Below are 22,946 nucleotides of genomic sequence, written 5' to 3'. Positions count from 1 at the left end.
GTTCTGTCATTGACATGGAATACACAGTCAAACTGATGGAAAACCAGCCCTCTGAACTGGATTTTGAGATATATTGCCTTTGTTTCTCTGAACCAAACAGTAAGGGGGCTGCATTCCTAAGAAACTGTCACCTGATGTACATACCTCTGCAATGGCAAAGCAATCTCAATCTTAAGGCATACCGTTTGAGTTTATCAAGTTACCTTTTAGAATCCCTATGTCTAGGTTAGTGTGTGCCGGTGGTCAGACAATGTTTTCCTCCAGAAAGCTTCCTTTCTGTTTCTCTGTTTGATAATGAATGTTTCTTTTGTTTAATCTGAATTGGGTTGGGCTGTGGCTGAAGTTCTTGATGGAAAAGCTATTGTGATCTCAACAGTGAGATACTGAAGTGGTTATAACAATCTTGGGAATGGTCAAAGCTGGAAGAAAGGAAGAAATTCTTTATCCATAATAGTGCTGTAGATTAAGATTCCAGGGTCAGGGTGTGTAGTGGAAATGATAAATGGATGCAGAACAGTACTTTACAGTGTCACTTTTTGAGTAAAACAGTAAAACATGTTCTGGTCTTCTCTCCATTCTCATAGGCACATGATACTGCAGAGCTTCAAAATCAGAAGTAAAATCAGCTGGACGGTTGCCTCCTGCCTTCCTAAATAGGTAAACATATTAGAAACAGAAACAGGGGCCTACCTACCTCATTCCTGTAAGTAGCTATAAACATCCCTTCCACCCCCCAAATTAGCATCTATCATTTAGTTGTTTTGAAATGCTGAGCATACGGGTCTTTCAAAGAAAACAAGAATTTAATTTGTTTTCTGGTTGACAACAATTAAGTGTAGCCAACCAAAGAAACCAACTAAAATTATTAACAAGCTAACAGCATGCCTATTGCCTGTGGCAACATAGAGCTGATGGATGATGCAGTGTTACTCCATTAAATGAATCTTCATCTGTGCTTACTAAAGCTTGGATGCTAAGTAAGTTCCTAAAACCATCCCTATCATCGCCATGTTAAACTGCTGCAGCAGGTGATCTGTCACTGCAGAAGCTCTGTTTTGGGCTTAGTTCTTTGCTTTTATATTTCTTAACAGTTCATTCTGTAATAACATGGTGCAACCCATTGTGAAACTTAAATGGAAGATCCCCATAGTAATAACCTTGGTAAGGACAGTGAACCGAACAATACATTTGCTAAATAAGTGGTGTTCAGCTGATTATCAGCTGCTGTAAATTGCCATTTGCTTGCTGACTTCTCTGTCCTTTTTCTAGGGAGAAAGTGGGTTTACTGGTGTGGATGCCTGCCTCATTTACTTCACCAAAATGAGATAGGGCATGCAGGAGACAAGGGAGATTTTTGCAAGTAGAACCTACCATGGTGAGTTGGATTTTGTCCCTGCTTCTGCTACAGGATTTCTCAGTGATGCTAAATACATTGCTTAAACCAAACTTTTCACACAAATGTTTCTCCTCTGGAAGTATGTTACGCATAACACTTCCTTGGCAGCAAGGCTGGATTAAAAAGTTCTTCCCTGCTGCTTTTTCCTCCCCTGCCACGTTGAGTCCACAGAACTGCTTGAGGGGACCTTCAATAAATTAAAGCAGCAAACTAAATGGAGCTGAAAATAATTAATTTCTACCATGTATGCCAGAAAAGTATGAGAAACTGTGGTCTGTATTCTTGATTTGACACCACAGGGTCTGTCTTGAACACTATGCTGAAAATTAAGCGCATGGGAACTACTAGATTTTTAATTTTGAGTTGCTAAATACCCTCTAAAATTGTAATAAAGTGCAGGGACTCAAAATTAATAATGCTTTTCAAACTAATCTGTCTTCCTTGGCTCCACTTTTAAAATAGTATAGTAATTGCACACCTTACAGGCACATTCTTAATGGCTTTAAACTGAAAGAGGGTAGATTTAGATTAGATATAAGGAAGAAATTCTTCACAATGAGGGTCATGAGGCACTTGAACACGTTGCCCAGAGAAGTTGTGGATGCCCCATCCCTGGAAGTGTTAAAGGCCAGGTTGGATGGGGCTTTGAGCAACGTGGTCTAGTGGAAGGTTGAAGTATGAGAAGGTTATATTTGACATGCATGAAGTGTTCTATAACATTTTCATGAAGAGCAGCGGTAATGCTATTGTGAGATTATTTCCCCTCCAGATGTTGGAGGCTGGGTCTTGGTTTTTTCCACTGCTATGAATCCTAATAATTTTTTTATGATAAAATGAAAGTCAATGCTTAAGGATGTCAGGATAACAAAATACCTAGTAGAGATCAATTTTTCCATTACTGCAAATGTATGTTTCCTGTCATTGTTCACTGTGATTGTGAAGGAGTCCTAACAGAACTGCTAACAGTCCATAGCACTGCAGCATGGAAAATGTATCCTCCTTGGTGTCTTCATTTAACGGATTTAATTTTTTTCTAATTTTGAAGCTTAACCTTGGGTTTGAAATTCACTGTAAACAACTTTTTCAACAGCAATGGGGACTAATGGAGCCTATAGTTTGCTATAGGTGTATTGCCTTTGTCCCCACTCCTCATGACAATAATTCTCTCTCTCTCATGGTTTCCCTTCTTTGTTGCCTTCATTTCTTCAGGTTTTCCTAGACTCCCACTTCTATGTTATCCCAGTCTTCACACGTCTTCTCAGTGCCTTGTAGGGATGCACCAGGTCAAGCTTCTGGGCAGAGGCTTCCCACATATTGCACACAGAGCTAGGCCTGAGCACTTGTGCATCTACAAATATGACCGTTTTGAGTTAATTCAGAATTCATTTAAACAAAAGCAAATATGATATCTTCTTTTATTATTGTTGTAAATTCTGTGAATGATTCCTGGAACTGTAAAGGAAATTCTTCTAAACCTTTATCAGCATTAAATTTGATAACTTTATCGTGACCAACTTCCATGAAACACATCAACTTTCTCTATAGTAGTCTATAGCACCTTGTAAGATGATTCAGTACTTATGACCTACTAATTGTATTGGATCCTTTGCAAAACCAAACCTATCCAGTATTTGCGAGCTATATCAACTTCACAAAAGGTGTTCATATAAACAATGATTCGACTATATTTTTAAACATATATTCCTTGAGTTGGAGCAATGAGGAAAGCTTTATTTAATATTCAGTGGACTCAAGCATGCTTCCTGCTCTAGTGTAAGCACGTAAATCAGATGAAAGTTAGGAAATACATGAGGTGGTTTAGAACCAGTTAGAATTGGGCCTGGAGTGTAAGAAAAAGAAATAATTTTTAAATGTATCTGAATGTTTTTATTCATAAACTAGTCAGTTGTGATGAGCATCTAGAAAGCTGCTGGGAATATTATGGAAATGTGATGCTGTTCTGAAAACAAGGAGACACATTGTTGAGCAGAAGAGGGGGAGTGCAGTTCAATTTTTGTTAAAATCTACAGCATGGTAGGAGGCAAGTGTTATGAAGCCACTCAGAGGAATAATGCTTGTTACCCTGGTATCTCTGATGACCAGCTGGTCATAAGGCCAGTCTGCAGAGCCTCCTTCAAGAGTTGCAGGGATTTGTGATGGTCTGTCTGACTGTGATCACGGTGTGGCTGTGTGTTAATGCCCTTCAGAATGGCTTTAAGTGCTATGCAGATTTTTGCATGAATACTTTATTTGTGTTGTTAGATATAGATTGTTAATAGAAAGTGCAAGTATGAGGAGAGGAGGTTTTTCGCTCACTCCAGTGTCAGGAATAGGATTTGGAAGATCAGACAGAACTTAAAGCTCTTTCTTATTAGGACTTTTAGCTTTAAAGTAGATTTACTTAAATTTCTTTTAGGTGTCTTGATTCACACTGTACCTTATTGAGAGTATTGAATAACTGTAACTATTTATTCTATATCAGTTAGTATTGAAACTTCAGCCCTATAGATGTCAGGGAATTCAGCAGTGTTTCTCATGGTTAAATTCATAGCATCTGTTTTCCAGTTTGCTTTACAGAAGGGCCTTTTCATTATTGGATAATAAAGAGAGACGAACCTAGCCACCTGCAGGCTACGAAAAAATAAATCTTTCTATCGGATTATTTCTATGTTTATTTTTTATTGTTCAGGATTACGTGAGCATCATGAGATAAGTTGACTATGAGGGATGGATGAATGGGGGAGGCAGAGCTCAAAAATATGAAGACAGCGCTTCTAGCAAAACTTAGGGAACATAATGGCAGGTTCATGGTATTTCAAGTAGAAAGGAATCAGAAAAAATGAAATTCAAACAGAAGAAACCTCTAAGCTAGCTAACTCTAATTTAATCTTCTCTTGCCTCAAAATAATTATTTTTAATACTTTTGATATTTCCCAATCTGTTCTAAATATAAGAAATTTGCATAGCAAAGATGGTGAATAGTCATCATTGATCATAGAGTTTAGGGCAGACTGTTGGGTGGCAAATGGCACTATCTTCTTGCAGGTGCTGGTTTTAGCTGTCTTTGAAATGGTGTATTTTTCTACTAAAATTTTCTGCTTAAATTGGAGATTATGCTTTTAAAGCCTGAGCCATAACCTTGTTCTTCTACTGGCATTAGTCTTCAACAGAGCGATTGTCAGTAGCAGAGTTCTGAGCTTTCATAAACATTATACTGACAAACCTTAAAACAGATTTTGGAAATAAGATGATTGGAAAAATGTCGTTAACTTGCAGGTAGTGTGAAGCTTGGAAAAAATTAGAAAAAAAAAATTGAAAACATGGATTTTGTTTGGGTTAAAAAAAAATAATCAGTCTCTCAACTCTAGACATTAAAAATAAAGCCTGCACAGTTCTTTGCTAAGGTATTTATTAAGTTATGCTATTGCAATTTCAAGGCAAATCGTACAGAACTCAGTAAGCCATGAGTAAAGGTATTAAATACAACATTGTATTTCTTCTTGATTTGGTTACGTTTTGGTCATCTTAACTGTCATCAAACTTCAGGGAGGAATAGCATAAATTTGAATCAACATTTTAATTGGATTAAATATTTTTGAACAAAGGATGGGGATTCCTCAGTATTTCATTATTTTGAAATATTTATAAGATCTCAATTATGAAATTAGTCTAGCAATATGTCCGGGGTAAAGGAAAAATATTTAAGTAATCAAATAACAAACTATCCTACTTGCAGGTATGCTTCTCTTTCGTAGAACAGAGTGCTGGAAAGACATGTATTTTCTTTTTGTCTACTTATAAGTCCTTTTGTAACTCATTTGAAATGAGAGAAACATTGATTTTTTCAAATTCATTGCAAAGCAATGATAAATACATGTGTGTTTAAAAAAAGGTCGGGGGCTCTGTTTGGATGGCAGAAGAGCAATGGCACAAAAGAACATTGTCTTATAATACGGAGTTCTGAAATGAGACTGAGCTAGGTGCTAGAAAGCAAATGCACATATGACCAAAAAAGGGAGTACTTGTGAGCTAGCCTGTTTATCCAAGAACAACAGCCAATGCAAATGCTTGAAGTGATCTCAACTGTGAAATGTCTCTCAGAGATGAAAAAGGTATCCTTGACCAATACTGCTTTCCTTTCTTAAGTATAACAGCTGAACGAACTGGTTGTGCATTCTGCTGTTAGCATTGTGCTCTCTTGTGCTTTGGCATATACAGTCTTGTTTTTCTGCTGCACTGTTTTATGAAGTCAATAGTAATTCATAAAGATCTGGATTTCTACATGTGGCAGTTGTGAAGTTTGTTGAATGTACAGTATTGATCTGGGGACCTGAAATTATTTTTGTCAGTTCTTCTGTTTTCTTTCCTTGTTGAGTTGTAATCACCCGAATATTATCTGATACAGTTTCAAGAGAAAATAATTTTCTTCAACTTTTCAGGGGATGGAGTAAGAAGATAAATATAGATCTGGGTAATAGTTCCATACTGAAGAGTGTTCTTTCTGACCACACAGATTCTGAGTAGTAAGATTTTCATACAGTCTAGAAAAAGAGAGGTGACAAAAATACTTCCTTACAAGCAAACCTTCATACCAAATACATGTAAACAGACTGGATTGTGTGTGGATGAAGTTGAGCAAAGAAGCAAAGTTAGAATTCACAAATCTTTCTTTCCTACTTTCAAGCCTGAATTGTGTCCAGATCCTGTTTTTTTTTCCTCTGACTACCAAAGGTCTCTTCTTGAATATAGATTTGTCTGTCTCTCCCTTTCAGAAGTGGGACTTGATGTACTAAACTATCTTAAGGCTCCTGAGCTATTGCTGATCTCATCAGTTGTCTCTATAGCTGATGCACAAATATTTTTAGAACTCCACCCTCCTCTGTGAGAAATGTTTTTTTATTTAAGCTGTTGAGGATTAAGAATGATATTAGTAAAATCTTTCGGATTCTTGCTGAAAATTTTGTAAGTATCCAGTTAGATCGTGGAGAAAAAGCTGTATCCAAGTGTTGCATATAGAATGTTTTCTCTGGAACCATTGTCACTTTAAAAGTCCTTGTGAGTTTGGACACTGCACTCAGCATCTGCAAGTCCCTGTCTTTCTACTCGGGTGTCAGACTAATTTTATTTGTCCTTGCCAGATCAGCAGCACTGAACAGATTGCATTGCTCTGTTCTGCTGGGGCAAAGTCAATCCACGTTAATGGCTTCTTTAATCTTTTAAAAGTGATTATTTTATTTGGGGCGGTGACTCCAGCCAATTCCAGTCTCTTGCTAGTGATAGTGGTCAAATAGAGATAAGCAGTGCCTGCATAAGACAAGTTAGACCCTAATCTTTCCACATTTTGTGCCTAATTTAACTGAAAAATATTCTAAACTTGGTTCTCAGGAGTCATAACATTGCATGGCTCATGTGGTTTACCTTCTCCAACCTTGATTTCAGGTAATACTGCTTAGCACTCTATATGCTATTAGATGTTGTGTTCCTAATCTAAGACAAGTCTATCTGATGTGTCTCATCTAGGCACCTGAAGTATCTAATTCTATAGTATACTTTTGTTAGATTTTGCTTTTCAAGGACTAGGAAATTACAGTAGACCAGGGAACCTGCAGATCTGAAGAAAAAGGAGGAAATTAAATGATCTGTTATTCCACCTTACATTGCCAATCTAAAAATCTTTTGATGGCAAAATTCACTTCTAAGCATTTAATCATTTGTTGCAAAAATAGATCCTTCTTGGATATTCTTTTTACCAACTTTACAGAAATTATTTCTCTGTGTGTTCCCTGATGCACGACTTGGAAAAGAAAACCCTGGCTTAGGTGGCTAAAGCTTAAAGTCACAGATGCTGTTGTGTTGCTGTCTTGAAACTGTAGCTTGTGCTGTGTAAGCCCTTCAGTTCCTACTAAGCTCAATGTCTGCTTTGACAAGGGGGTCTTCTGGGTTATAAATAAGCCCAAGTGTCTCTCTCACCTCCCCCCCCCCCCCCCCCAATCCCCGTCCTTCCCCCTGTCCCCTCAATGCCTGCTCTGGGCACCAAAGAATTCTGATAACTTCTGGTTTGTTTTACAAATCTCCATCAGAGGTCTGCTGTCTCCTGCAGGGCTGGTAATAGTATCACCCAAAGCATAACAAACTACTGCTTACAAGTTTCTAGGAAACTGCCTTCTTTGGAATGTAAGCAATGTCCCAGAACTTTCCAGTAACAAGGAGGTGGTTATCAATAGAAAACAAATCTCACTTTTAATTTTCTGATGCAGTTAATATAACTTGTAGTCAGAGTGATCAGACTGAAATGTTATTCCATTTTATTTAAGTGTCATCTTGGCTATTGCTATGGTAGTATTTTTACAGAAGTATGTTGGCTTATTATAGAGCAGTGGCATTTGGTTTTGCAAATAACTGGGACACATACCTGTCACTACAGGCAGCTTACTCTTTAACTCATCATTTGGCAGTTACTGTTAATTTTAGGCAAATTTAAGACTATGGACCATTTGATTGTAGACTATTTGAATTTCAATATTGAATTTGTCTTAGGAATCCTCATTAAGATACAATTAATAAAGACTAACTGCTGTATTGGGATACTCGGGCTGCTCTGCCTAATGTGGGTGGAAGTAGAAGTGTGTTTTAATTACAGACAGTGCTCTGTCATTTTGAGATTTAATTGCTAGTTGGATTGGTTATTTTAATAACTGTCTATTATGAGACAATTTTGCTCCCTAATAACAACAATATTGTTATTGTATGAGGTACATATTGTCAGTGAGTGCAAAACATGGAGCTTTGCTTTTTCAAGTGTAGAAAACATAAAGATTGTAGTTCATGCTCTTTACCTCTGGTATATGCCTTTACATGTTTCATTACTCATATTATTTGTGTGAACTAGACTGATTTACTTAGTCCTCATGAAATCAAAATACTTTTGCTAGTTACCAGAAGTAGAATAAAATACTTCTAAGCCCTATTCCATAGTGAGAAATGAGACTCATCCTCTTTTGTACAAACTGTATAAATCATGTTTTTCACCACTGGTAGAAGCCATGTCTGTAAGGCAGTAACTTCACATAGCTTTTCAGGCCAGTGTATCCAAACAAAAATTCATGTCTTAGTAAATTCTATCCAAGGTAGGTTCTCATGGAACTCCAGGAAATTCTGGTTGTCTTGAAGATTCCTTTTCTGCACTAAAGCTGTGTTTTTCCAAGGTTTTAGACCTGGATGAAAAGAATTAAATATATACTTTACAAAAATAATGCATGTTCTCACTGGAAAGTCCAATCACCAGGATGTATTTTTAAGAAAAAAATACTGACTGATTCAGTTTAGAGCAAGAGTCTGTCATTCTAAAGAAATCCATCTTAATCTAAGAAGGCCTTAATATATTGTAACATGGAAATAAGATAGAGCAGTAGAAGGATACAGTTTAAACGTTTCATGCAGTATAAAGACTTTATAGTACTTAAACACTCCTCCCTTTATAGTTATTTAGCCTGAAGTCCATGAGAATTTCTGTTCTGTTGTTTTTACTGTTAATAATATGATGCGCATATTAGTGTAGTGTTTGCAGACTTAGCTAGTAGACAGTGGCTACATGATGAAAATATGATCTTTGTCTCTCTCGAAGTATTACTATTTTAGATAAGGTGATTAGAAACTCCAAGTTTCTAATTAAACCTTTTAAATCAGGACAGTTCAAAGTAAATGTATTCTATTCTAGATGCTGCATGGGCTCTGTAATAAATTTTTATCATTGCAGAACCAGACTATAGCCCCACCTAAGTTCATTCAGATTCACATACTTATAAGTAAATTCATGTAGTCTTGAATTACCCCTCTTGCAAAGACAAAAAGAATTTCAGTAAAATTAGACAAAAACTATCCATACCTGTTCTCTCAGTTTTATTAATGTGTATAAGGGCAGAGAGCATATGGATGGAGAAGTTGGTACTGTTTGTATAGCTAAAAAAAGAAGGAGACAGTTGATATGTTGATAGAGAAGACCGGGAGTAACTCTTTTCCAAGTAAATAATCTTCTCTCACATTTCTTCTTGAATTACTTCCATATATTTCAAGCATGAAAAGCTGAGACTGTTGGTTTCACATGGATGTTAAAAATCTTTGGACACTTTATCCAGAGAGAATAAAATCCTTTTGAGTAACTAAAGTAAGTTTCAGTGTAAATTAGACCAGTAAGATTCTAAAAAAGTCTCTTCATGGAGCAGTTAATTCTTTACAGAGGACTAGGGGATCTTTAACACTCTTAGAAGGTGAAATGACGTTTGGCAAATAGTAGGTTTCAAGAATGAAAAGGGTCAAACACACTGTGGTTAAGTTCCAGACACTTACGTCCCGGTCACGTTTTGCTAAACTTGGAACTGAGTCAACATCCTTTGCAAAATGTGTACTGCATGTAATTATGTTCCATATATTGTTTCACTGGAGGCTGTGAGATTTGGCTGTTTCATTTTTGTTCTTCAGTTATTTATTGTTGCTGTATCATAAAAATGAATTGTGCACTGGTGGTGTAATAAACTAATAAATGCCTTATTTGTCTTATTAAACAGGCAGGGATTAAAAGGATGTCTTATTAAAATATCTTGGTTGAAATGTTGCATAAGTAGTTGGATAAATTTTTATGGTGAAGTATTTTATTTTGTGAGGGAATGATCTTTCCCTTTATGCAGAAATTAAGAAAGATTTCCACTCTTCAGTGATTGTTGTTAACAGATTTTAATACATACAAAGAAATAATTTCAATAAATTTTTTCATTGATTCTGAAAGCATCTGCTGAATTGCTCGATACTATGATAGAACAAGACAATTTGTTAAATACACTTCTGATTCTTGTGATGATTAAAGCATCACCAAGGGGAGACGCCACCCAAGAGGAAGCCGGTTGTCTCTTCCCTGTATCTCTTACTTGGTGAAGCCATACTAGTTATTACCCATGGTTATCAAGAACAGCTGCTGCAGTAGGAAACGACAGGACCTTAAAAATACTAAGGTATTCTTGTGTGTTCTTGAATGCCATCTGAGTTATCTGCAATACTTCTTGTGAATCAGGGGTACTCTGTAAGTTGCTGAGGTTGGAACCACTTATGAGAGCAATAAAAATAACAAAGTAGACAGCTGTCCAGTTGCTTTATCTGTTGTATCAAATATTTTGCAGTATAGGAAGGGCAAGCACTGGGGGAATTCCCATTGTGCCTCTAAAAAGAATAGAAAAATATGTCTTATTCATTAGAAAGAATAAGAAAAGGGCATAACACATTCTAGTATTTATGCAGATGACTTCTATTTGAAAGCTGGAGCTAAGAAGAGCTGTATGCAGAATAGCTTTATTCTTCCTAAAAGTTCAGCTTCTAAAAGCCCAGCAATTGAAAAAAGGGATTATAAGTGATTAAATTGGTTTGGTAAACAGTGTTATAGTGAAAACTGAGATGCACCGTGTCCGTTAATTTCCAGGCCGTGTTCTTGGACCAGTGAGACAAAATCTCCAATTTCTCATGCAGCTACTGAAAAATAGGTATAAGAGTCAGTTTCTTCAAAGAAAGAAAAATGATAAAATAACTTCTGTTGCACAGGGGAAAAAAAAAGATATCTCCCTGCAGTATAAGGAAACACTAATATATGTATATTTAGTATTTAATTGTTGGTACAGATATTTAAATACTACACTACCATTTCTTGTAATGTCTGAATTCATCCAAAGTGTTGAAAAATTGATTGCAATTTTCAAGCAATATATATAACAGGGTATTTATAAGATGTGACTTTAAGCATCTTCCTGGAATTAAGAACCTAGACTCCCAAAATAGTTAATGGAGACTCCAAAGCACAACTAGAGCACCTTAGTAGAGCCTGTCTACATCTGTTAACTGTCCAGGGAGAACTTCAGATCTCTATTTGCAGATTGACTTGTTTGGCTACAGACTAGGGGTTCTGAAATTCTTGCACTGTGTTTTTTCCATCTCTTGGTAAGAAGAAAGGCTGATTAAATGGGTAAACCTTCAACTCTGCCATTGGGATTGACAAACCAGGGTTATGCTGAGCTGGAAATGAAGTTTTGAAATCAGACATCACTGGATAATGTTATGCTAGCAAGCGCAACAGGCATGCAGTCTTGAACTGATATCAAGTGTCATAAAAAGGGGAATACATTTTTAGCCTGCTTTTCTGACAGTCTCTCTAATGAGACTTATGCCCATCCATTTGTGAATCATTCTTCTCAGTTCCCCTGAAACTGTTGTACAATTTGAAAAATAGTTAGAATTGTCAAAGTTAATAAAATTCTTACAAAATTTGTGAAAGTCTGTGGCTGGTGGAGAAGAAAGACTGAAACTAGAACTGTACTGTTTTCTACACTGTTTGACAGCAGTTGTCTGGACAGTCTAGTGCATACGTGGTTCTGGACTAACTCTGGGATGTGCTGGTGGCTGCAGAAGTTTAGGATATTAAGGACAGAAATCCAAAGAAAACGAGGCTTCCTTCTTTCTGCTGCTCACAGAACAGTTTCCTGCAAAGCTGATAGGATTTTCCAAATAAGTTTTCTACATCTGGAATTGATTTATTGATTCTTTGAATTCATAGATGTTAACTGTGCCTCAAAACATGCTGGTATTTGTATGTTGTTATTAACTAAAGGTAGATAGGTGGGTCCAGACAAAACTGAAGATATTGGCACCTCCAGCATTGAGAGCTGCTTCCTGTTTCTGAAAAATGTTGGAGCTATTTGTAAACCCAGAAGGTCACAGGACTGTATGTTGCTTATCATGCTTATGCTTGTTAGCGCAGCTTCTAGTGTGCTCTTATAATGAAGGTTATTCCTAGCTTTCACAATCAAAATGCTGTTTTTCTTTTTTTAAGGCCTAGTGTCCTTGCGCAAGAATACTTGAATATTTTGCATACAAGAATATTTTTTCTTCACTGAAGCAGTGCAGCAAATTGTAAATGATGTATAAAACTTAAGTATTTATCTTCACTCTTCACTATTTCTCTTCAGAGTAAATAGTATGTGTTGTGCTGTTTGATGTTCTAGTCAGCTTAGTCATGTCCAGGAGAAAGTTGAGAGAAGTGAGAGCAAAAGTGCTATGACAACTAAACCCCAAATTTCATCTTTATGCCTCTACATAAAGTGAGCAAGATAGCTGAAAAAGATTTCAGTATTTTTTCAGACTGTTTGAAGTACAGTTGTGGGAGAAGAAAAGCGACGGCAGTTCCTCCCCGCTCTTCCTTACCCCCATTAGCACTCTTTAGAGCAGTGTATACTCTGCATTTTTCCTGCGTTCAGCCAAGGCAAGGTGAGTCTATTGATCTATCTGCAATCCTTTCATTGCGAACATTACTTCATTACTTCTTTTCTATGTTAGGGCGGCAAAGTGATATAATTCTAGCAGTTCAGGTCCTTTCCTCAGCCAGGTTTCACCAGTACGAAACTTAATGCACTTCAGCTATACCAGTTCTTAAATTTTGTCTCCATATGGAAAAAAAAGCCCTTGCTGAAGTCTTTGTTTCCACAGATGCATGTGACTTCATCTCAGTAGTGTTTAGTGGATAGATGAGTTCATGGAAAGAACAGAGAACAACGTGAGGAAATCTGTCACTTAGTAAATTCTTGTAGTGGTTTGGAAAAGGACTGGTAGGTTCAGGAAGTCTTCCCAGGTCAGCTTTCAGCGGTGACACCAGCTGGAGTGACATTCTAGAAAGTGTCTGACTTTTAAGAGGTAAAGTATTATGGGAAAATTTACTGCTTATCTTTAAGTAGCAATGACAATAGTAATGTAAATTCTCTGAATGTCTTTCTGTTTGAGGGCATGCTACTCAGAGCTTTTAATTCTATCATGTGAATTATAGAGAAAATAGAGCCAGATTTTCAACCTCCTGCTGGAGGTTGTTTACATAATTTTAGGCCTTTTGGCTATGGCTTTACTTTAGGAGACTGACAGTCTAATTTAATCAAGCAGATGTGGATTTGTATATGTGGACTAGATATTCAGTCACATAAGCTGTGTAAAAAATCACAGGTCAGATTCAGGACTGTTTGAAGTTGCCCGAGAAGTTCTTTGCAGATAAATATCTTTTGGATGAAATCTGTTTGTGAAAGTGGAGTTTTTTCTTCCTTTTTGTTAAAGCCTCTAGTCTTTAGAGATCATCATCATAGAAAACATTGATGTTACACGTAAGAAAATAGTAGCTGCTCTGTAGTTTGAATTGCATATATTAAGTTGCATATAACCAGATCCATTTCTATATTAATTAAAACACAAATACTGGTGGCATGAGCTTAGTTCAGATTCAAGTTTAAATATTTGACTAGTTGATGGTAATGACCTGTTTTTTTCCTGACACCACCACTTTGATACTAGTGCTTGAAAAAAACAAATTATTATCCACTAGATAAAGTTCAGCTTGTACCTTTTTACATTTTAAAGTACTATGAGCTCCCCATAGATGGTTTGCTTTTCAGTGTCTACTGACTGCAGCTCCAAGAAATTATGTCTGTCATGAAATGGAGAATACTGCTGGTTAATTGACTGGTTCAGCAAACTGAAAAGCAAGATGTTTTTCCGAAACATTTGTAAATAAAAGAAAAGCTGTCTCAGATGAGCGAATACTGCACGTATTCATTGTCTAGCAAACTGACTGTTTTGGTGGAAAGTGACTGACATAAACAATAAAAACATAATTTTTCAAGTAGGTTTCTGCAAAACTAAACAGGGAAATGAGAGTAACCCTGTTTCTCTGCTTCTTGCACTGTGGTTGGTCACTCCTTAAGCCACCATTTTGATCAGCTCATTTTTTGCAGGTGATGGAAGAACAGGGTTTCAAGCAAAATTTTTTTTTTTTTCTCCCTTTTTTCCCATTTATGTGGTCTATGGTCTTGCCTGTTTGTTGAGTATCTGTCTTACCAAACACTACTGATCTGTTCTTGTGGGACCAACTCCCCGCATCAAATAATAGGTTTTCTCTCTTTCCCTTCCCTCCCCCCCAGCCATTTGTATTTCATATGACACCTAACTGAAATTATAGATCATCATTGAAATCATTCCTGCTCCACCTCCACATCTTTTTATTTTGAACCAAGAATTGTTACTCTTGGATTCTTTCTTTCTTTCTTCCTTGGTTTTCTGGCTAATAAGCAGACCTGCTAGTCAGGAAGAGCAATTTTCTGCCATTCTTCTTTGAAAAACTTCTAATAAATTGACAGTGTGTATTGTCCAAAGTGATGACACATTGTTTCTAAAAATAATCAGCAACAACTCCCAATCAGCTTTGCTATGCATTTAGCTTCACATCAGCAGCAAAGCAGAGGAGTTTGATCAATGTGTCTCTAAAATAAAGACAAAAAAATTAAATGTGTGAAAGAGAATGTCACTTTGGATAGCTTCAAGGAATTTTTGTTTTATAAATCTTTCTACTTTCCAGGCCTTTTTTATTATAAACAGCAGACAAAAATAGAGGTATTTCTGAAATCCATGTGTTTGAGATGTTTAAAAAATATATAAATAATTCCTTCTGCAGTAGATTGAACTGAAAGATACGTGCTGAAGCTTGCAGTAAGCTCTACAAAACATGTTCTAATTCCTTAGAGTGATGTTGTCATCGCGTTTGTTGACTAAGGCTCAAGGAGAATACAAATTCTGTTGTATTTTCCCCTCTTTTCTGTCTAGTAGTCTATGATGAGCAGTTTGTTTCAGAAGAGATTGGTCTTCATTTAGTTTACAGGCACTGTTTTCATATGTGAATTTGGTACATAAGTTAAAAAAAACCAGGCACTGTTATTTTCTTTAGCTGTTGCCTGTAGACATTAATATGCACTGTGGTGGAGGGTTTCATTCCCCCACCCCCAGGCTTATTTTGCAATCAATAGCAATTTCCTTTTTTTTTTTTTTTTTTTTTCTGGCTTTCTAAATTTCCTGTGTCACACACTGGTATTTAATTCCAACTGTGTCCTGCTTTTCATAGAACGTAATAATAGATGATGACGACAGTGGCAATTAGAACTAATGGTCTACTTCTTAGAGATGTTGAATGTCCATTAATCCTGTTGAAGTTGGTCAGAAATGTTCAAAAGCTCTCAAAAATCAGGCTGCACTATTTTAACATCAAACTTCAAATATCTGTTAGTTGCTCATGCTTTTTTTTGTGTACAGTTCTTCTGCATGTTTCCTTATAACACTTTCCTTGATTCATCAGCTTCCAGTTCTCCTCGTTGAGCCTAAGTATTTCTTGTTAATGTTTTTTTTTTTATATTGCCTGAATTACAGGAAAAATTATAAATGCAAAGAGATTATCAGTTTTTATGACTGTAGAGGTAGCTATAGCTTGTTTCAGGTAAGAGAAAACATACGGAATGTTACCAAATTGATTTGACTAAATTAAAGAGGGATTTTCTTGCTGCTTAAGGCATCTTATATTTTCCTTAAGTTTCAGTGAACAGCCATTCTTAATACTAGATATTTCCACACTGGACACTAGACATGTCACTAGCCATTTTGCTTGAAAATGAAGTGAAATTTATAGTTTGCTAGTATGTATAAGCATGTCTGAAAAGGAGTTACAACACAAACAAGAAACAGATTCCAAGACAACCGCAGAGAATTATAATAGTACGGTACTGCTTTTGCCTTTATTTTTAAAAATTATCTGCATGTTTTGTGTTGTCACTTGACAAAAAAAAAAAAAAAGAAGAATCTTTAATAAGCCAGGACAAAGGCACAAATGACCAAGCTCACTGTTTTGTTATTTCACTGGAGAAAAATGTTTTCACCTCTTCCTATTGTCCCCCCAGGACATCTCTAATTGGAGTTTGAGAGGTCTCTGACAAGTTTTGAAAAATATAGTTAGCATATGTCTTGTCTTCTCAAATAATTTCTATACTGGTACTTCACAGCAGCATATAAATTAATATATGCTGCTCATATGAACTGGACTAATACTGCTAACATCCTCAGAGGCTAGAAGTTTGCTGTCAGAGATAGCATTGCAAATCCACCTTCTGTGGGTACTTATTTGTAAGTCAACCCTGATTTGATTTTGTCAATTATAGCAGTCCTCCAAACAAATTAATTTATATCATCAGGCACACTTTTTATCCAGTGCAACTGTAGCTGCATGTGATTGTTGGTCACAGAGAAATCCACCCTCCTCTTTAAGAAACATTTTATGTATCAGTAGAAGTCTTTCATGTAGGCCAAACTTGAGGCGTTCAGCCTATTGCAAGGTGTTCCTTTGACATTGCTTTTCACTTGGTACAGATATCTATTATTTCTTTCCCTAGGACTCAAAAGAGAGACCTTTTCAACTGCAGTAGGATGGCTCTCAGCAATTTATTCAGGACTTAATTCAGAGTTGGTACTTTTCGGCTTAGATAGTTGAACAAAACTTGCCACATTTTTCCCTTTCCACCATGAAAAGTGATCTTTTGAGTTGGCATTGAAAATAACACACTTATACCATTCTGTCCTCCCCTACCCTGGCAAAAAGTTTTAGAAATACACCGTAATTAAAAAAAGCATGGTGTTTTTCCCTAACCCTGATACTAACCTGCAGATTTTTAACATAAGCAAAGATTCCAAAAATTGAACATGGTGTATAAGAATTGTGCTTTAATCCTGATGTAGTGACTGTAGGAATGAGTGTCTTCAGAGTACTTAAAACAGGTTAGTATCCATTATAGTTGATTATAGTCATATTTCACTTCTTTCTCAGTATAAAATGCGATGCATGACCTTCACTGCATGACTGTCCTACAGCTTGACACCCTGAGACGAGGAAGAGTTCAAGATTCAGGTTCTGATCAGCTACATGACAAGCTGTGACTGCTCAGCCACCAGCATAGCTATTGAGTTGTTTAATGGCCTTTAATACTACATCTGTGATATATTGTTCTGTACTATTCAAATGAGAGGAGGAGTGCTTTCTCTCTAGGGTTCTGATGCATGGTTTTCAGTTTTCCTAATGGGTTCTTCACAGACTGTCAATTACTTACGTAGTTTAAGTGAAACACATAGTTGCTATACTTAAATTACGCATCTTCAAAATGTTGTGAAATGAATCATTCCAGATTCCATATCTCATATCTTTATTTTCTCCTTTGTATCTCTAGTTATTCTAAAAATCTTGGAGATGACATTAAAGCATAGTTTTTAGTAGGAAAAAGAATTAAGCCTTCTATTCTTCTTAGTTTAGTTTTCCAAACTAAATGCAATAACTGAGGAACTTCATGTTTCACAGAAATGAGGGTGGGAATCACAGGATTAGGGGAAATTACCAATTCTGTTTTGCTGTATAATATGTCTGTGTGAGCTCTTTCCTGCTGTAGCTTATTTAGCTGCTGTATACACTGAGCTGATATGCTTACTGTTGAATTCCAGTACATTATACGAATGCCTGGCAAGCTAGTAACTTGCTATTCTTTCTACATTCTTTCTACATGCATCTAAGGACTTACAAGGACTTGCTTTTTGTATGTAATCTGAATCTCGAAAGTCCAATTCTGCAGTTATTTTTGGGGTACTTGTAAGAGAGGGAACTTTCCCATCAGTCTGTCACTGAAGCTGTGGGATGAACCAGTTGGTGGGATCAGTATTTTCAAGGGGAACATGGAAAAATCACCATTATGTGTTTTGTCTTGATGTGAGGAACAATGCAAAGTGAAGAGTAACAGACAGTCAAGCCTTGTGTTTAAAATAGCAGCTGAATTGTCTACCTCAAGGCATGAATAATCTGAAGACTCCATTTTAAAAGGCTATACTGAACTCTTAATGTGTTGACTGTGCACTTGACATACATTTAAGCATTTGAGCCTTTCTCTAATGTCCGTGTACAAGAAGATAAAGGATGCTTGGAGAATTGTATCAATAAGACTATTTATACGAAGCTCATACTGCTAACACTTTTGATGTCCTTTAAGCTTCTGCCTTCATATCTCTGTCAGCTCAATCCACTGCACACATTCCCTGAGTCAAACTAGCATAAGCCAAGGAGCGGAGAAATGTGTTCCATTTCTCACATGGAAGAACCACTAGTTAGGGTAAATAAGAATTTTTCTATCTAGAGGAGAAATATTTTCCTTCATCAGTAAATTGTGACAGACTATAGAGACTTAGAACATAGATAAAGTGATAGATGTTTCTCATGCAGTGGTTACAAAGAGATTTCAAGTGATGAAGGTTCAGTACAAAAAGAAAATCTGTTTGTGCTAGCACTTAAGACTGTGCTCAAGAACTGGTCATTAAAAAGATCACCAAAGTGCTGCTTTACCCTGGGGAATAACATAACTGTCAAAGGTGTCTGCGAGAAACATTAGCCAGTCATAGATCTTTTGTAGATGAGCTATAGACAGATGCTGTGTGTCAAATTTTGTACACACTTCCCCCATGGTTTTCAACACAGACATCTGCAGGACATGGCAGAGCCACTTCCCATAACTAGAATAATAATTTTTTCAATGCTTGTCATTTCTCTTTAAGAGGACCTGCATACTGACAGTGGCCATCTCTAACATAAAAACCTCTTCCTTCAGGTGATCTTGTTATCACTTCTTAAATATTACTGCTTCCTTATTATTATAGACATCTTTTCCTTCATATGTTGCTTAAGCTAAATGAAGTCTTTGCAAAGAACCACTGAGCAATGTAACTGTAGGTAAGGCCTTGTTCTGAATGTAGAACTTAAACTGAAGAAGCCTAGTCTTAACAGAAACTAAGCACAAAGCTGATGTTATAAAAGATAATGTTTTTGTCTTATCCTAAAACTACTTCAGATTGTATGCATGAAACAAAAATAATGGAAGTGAGCACACACTTGAGACTTTGTGGGGAGACACTGATCCAGGTTCAACAGAATATAAGCAAAGAAGGTTTTCAACTCTGTGTAGCTGGTCCTAAGCTGCTGAGAAGATTGTAGAAAGTATTTCAGTCCTGTGTCAGAAGTAGAAGTGGAAAATGGGATCCCTTTTGAGTTTAGGACAAGGATTGCATGAGAGTCTCAGAAGAGAATTGAGGTACTTCTAAAAACTGAGTGGAGGAAGCTTCTTCAGCTCCTTGTCAGTGATTACTTTGAAATGTCAGACAAAAATTGGGGAAAACTGAGAAAGTTACTGTGAATATTCATTCTTAATGAAGAACACTGCCGTCTGGCCTCAGCTGATATTGCTAAGACTCCTTCTTACCCTCAAAAGACCTGTCTGAGATCAAGTTATTTGTTTTGAAATATATATGTAGCATCTTTAATCTTTGTTTCCTCATTTTCTTTGCTAACTTCACACAGAAGTCATTGCAGGAACCATGCAAATGTAAAAAGATAAATTCAAAATTTTTCCCCAGAATTATAAAGGAATTGCAGCTGAGATTACTCTACACCCTGAACGTTTTGATAGCTAATGATAATTTTATTCTGTATATTTATATCTCTGTATAATTTGTCATGGACCAAGTTGTGGACATATGGGGAGCATTCTTCAGTTTATTGTCCCACTATACAGGGGAATACAACAGACAGAGTAAGCAGTATTTAAGGTTGATCTTAAACTGAGTATTCATAGCAGCTTGCCTTAGCCTATGCTTGCTCTGTACTCAGTGGGTAAAGAGAAGGGAGAAGGCTCTTTCAGAAGGAGTATTCATAACAACAAAATTAAGTTCTTCAGATCTAAGTGAGCCTTAATGTTCAATTCCTACACAGATTATGATTATAATCTCCCATACGCTAGGCCATTTGTAAGGAAGAACTTGCATTTCACAGAATGACTGAAGAAATTATTTGCAGGGATAGCAATAACTGCTATAAATCTCACTGAAAGTTATGTATAAGCTTGAAGTTTTGCACACTGTACTATCAAGTTAAAGAAAGTGTTCAGTGAAACAGATAAAAACTAAAACAAAACCCCAGAAAACTAAATAAATTCTTGAAGCTACAGTGTGTGTGTGTGAGAAATGCCAAAAAGGGCTGAGCTATGTGCATTTCCTTGTGCCCTAACAATCATAGTATCCCTAGTAATCTTTTAGATCACTTACTTACAACAGCAAACTAAATGGTATAATTTTTAGTGTAGTTTAAATGGTACATTTAAATGGTACACTGAAAGGGTTATCAAGCATTGGAAGAGGCTGCCCAGGGAAGTGGTTGAGTCACCATCCCTGGAGGTATTTAAAAGATATGTAGATGTGGCACTTAGGGACATGGTTTAGGGGTGGACTTGGCAGTGTTAGGTTAACAGTTAAAGGTCTGAAAGGTCTTTTCCAACCTAAGCAATTCTATGATTTGCTAAAAAAAGTATGTACTGCAAGCACATACATTAAATCCTCTTCCAACTGAAGAAGTAGGTTGAGTGTTGGATGGAAAGGGTTTGTTCTTCTGTGCAGCTGATGCGTTAAACAAAACTATAAAAATGTTTCAATCGTTGTTTGTTAATATGTAGCTGAAAAAAGGAATATATGTTGACTGCTTGTTTATTTCCAGGGCAGTGATAAGTGTTACGTCTCCTTAGCAGAAACATCATCATTTGATTTTGAAGGCTGCATAACAGAGTTTTTAGTTATTTCCCCCATAGCTAATAGGAGTTTCATAGTGTAGATATTTCAGTTTGTTAACATGGTATACACGGAAATGTTGAGACATATTCACACTCGATGGTTATTTCTATCCCTTGCAGTTGAATTATCTTTGAAAGTGTTAGAGCTATTAAAAGTTACTTCTCTAAGTTGATGAGGGTTTTACAGTTGTTTTCTTAAGTTCTCTGAGGGTAATAAAGATGAGGATCATAAGCAAATGCGGTTTGACTGCTGCTTTTATTTCCTTTGCAATGCATGAAATGATTCTTTTTATGTTATTCTGAACTTTAAAATAATCTAGTTCCATATGAGGATATCTCTGATGTGGTACATTGGTAAGTAAGTTCCAACAAAGAATTGAAGATCATTCTTTGCCAGATGTATGATTCTTGCATTAAAATGTATCATGGTGAAGGAAAAAAAAAAGCTAGGAATCTTATTAAGTACTATATATTAGCTCACAAACACTTCATGTTACAGTTGACTTGTTGCACAGACAACTGGGATTTTTTGCATAAGGACTATTATTTACTGAGATTTGGTTATTTCCATATATATTCTAGGAGATAATGAGAAATAATATAACGTTCTGTTTTCCTATCATAATTCTCACAAATTCATAAAAATTGTGGACCTTGTTATATTTCTACCTGTTTTAAAAGCATTATTGGAAGGAATGTTTTCTGTGGTGAAAGGGTTTGGGCAGATATCAGTTAAATCCCGATTTTGATAAGGCTGAGCTCAGTTACAAGGTTATGAGTTTTGTGAATGGATTAAAAAAAAAACAGAAACAGTAAAACTGGTTGTTAAGTGCCTTTTAAAATAGTAAGGTAAAGCTTATAGTATTTGGATTATGTATTTGCAAGCAGCAGGGTTTATACTTAAGAGACAGGAGTAGATTATATGCGAAGGGAAATGCTGTTCCTTTTAAAAATAAATAAATCCCATTAATAAAGTAGTGTTCCTTCTTTCTTTGTATGTTTATCCGTTTTTTCCATGACAGAAAATGGCTATCCTAATTGAGTCTTCTCCTGGATCAGTCTTCACTAGTTCATTACCTTAAGTTTTAATAGCTTATGAGAAGAAAAACTTCCAAAGGTGTGTTTGACTCTTAAGAAAGAGAACTGTTAGAGGAATTTTTAAGTGTGAATTACCATTTTCACATAGGATAGCTATAAGGATATTTTTGCACATTCATAATTATCTTTTTTTTTTCTTAATTGTCTGGGTTTTGCCCAAGTAATCTTCTTAACGCAAATTATTATATATGGTAATTTATCTGCATTGAGAGTAATACATCCATTAGGCTCCTAAGGTCAAAGGTAAAGTTGATTTTTGGCAGTTATTATTATTCAAATAGCATAGAATAAATACAATGATTAATACACTACTTCTTTTTTCCAGATTTCTCAGGGGACAAAATTTTGTTTATTCATACCTTCTACTGTGGCAAAAATGGATTATTTTCCTCACCAAAAACCAGCAGCATAACGCCCATCTGACACATGCCTCAAGGAACTCTTATCTAAAGTCTATTGTAAGTAAGTCAAAATAAAAACTTGCTTAAAGGTAGCTTGAATCAGCTGTGTATCTATTTACAGCTCAAGAATAAGCAGCCTTTACAAGAGAATTAATCTTAGCAGTCTGGCTTTTCAGCAGCAGCTGTTTGTTCTTAAGTGCAAGTATAGGAGGAAGTAACTTGCTGTAAAGCAGAGGTTGAGGTTGAGCTGCTTCCTGACCACTGTATGCCAATGTGTCATACCTGTGTGTTCTGTTCCTCTCCCCACACTCCCCAGTAAAAGTTGACTGCATTACATTGCACATCAGAAGCTATGGGGTTATGCACGAATAACATGATCAAAAAGATTATCTGCATTGTAAATGAAGACTTAGACTCCTGTTGCTATGACAATTAATTTTAGAATTTGCCATGTAGAAATAGGGTGCTAAATAACTCAAAATGTAAGAAACAGCAAGTGGTTAAGCTGGTCTTCAT

General features: G+C 36.2%; 1 protein-coding gene across 6 annotated transcripts in view; it reads left to right on the top strand.

Annotated features, from left to right (window-relative positions):
• Nucleotides 1–22,946, top strand: part of OTUD7A (OTU deubiquitinase 7A) — a 148,537-nt gene that overhangs the window by 49,957 nt on the left and 75,634 nt on the right. For 2 of the 6 annotated variants that reach the window (XM_072870255.1, XM_072870250.1), the window contains exons 2-4: nucleotides 585–657; nucleotides 1,270–1,375; nucleotides 22,355–22,487. The gene's annotated coding sequence lies outside the window, so the exon portion shown is untranslated. Of the gene's footprint in view, nucleotides 1–584; nucleotides 704–1,091; nucleotides 1,162–1,269; nucleotides 1,376–22,354; nucleotides 22,492–22,946 lie in introns of all 6 variants that reach the window. The other 4 variants (XM_072870252.1, XM_072870253.1, XM_072870251.1 and 1 more) reach the window with 4 other exon arrangements.

The sequence above is a fragment of the Ciconia boyciana genome, chromosome 8 (genome assembly GCF_034638445.1).
Source record: "Ciconia boyciana chromosome 8, ASM3463844v1, whole genome shotgun sequence".
NCBI lineage: Eukaryota > Metazoa > Chordata > Aves > Ciconiiformes > Ciconiidae > Ciconia > Ciconia boyciana.
The sequence above is the reverse complement of the archived record's forward strand: the minus strand, read 5'-3'. Positions and strand labels throughout refer to the sequence as shown.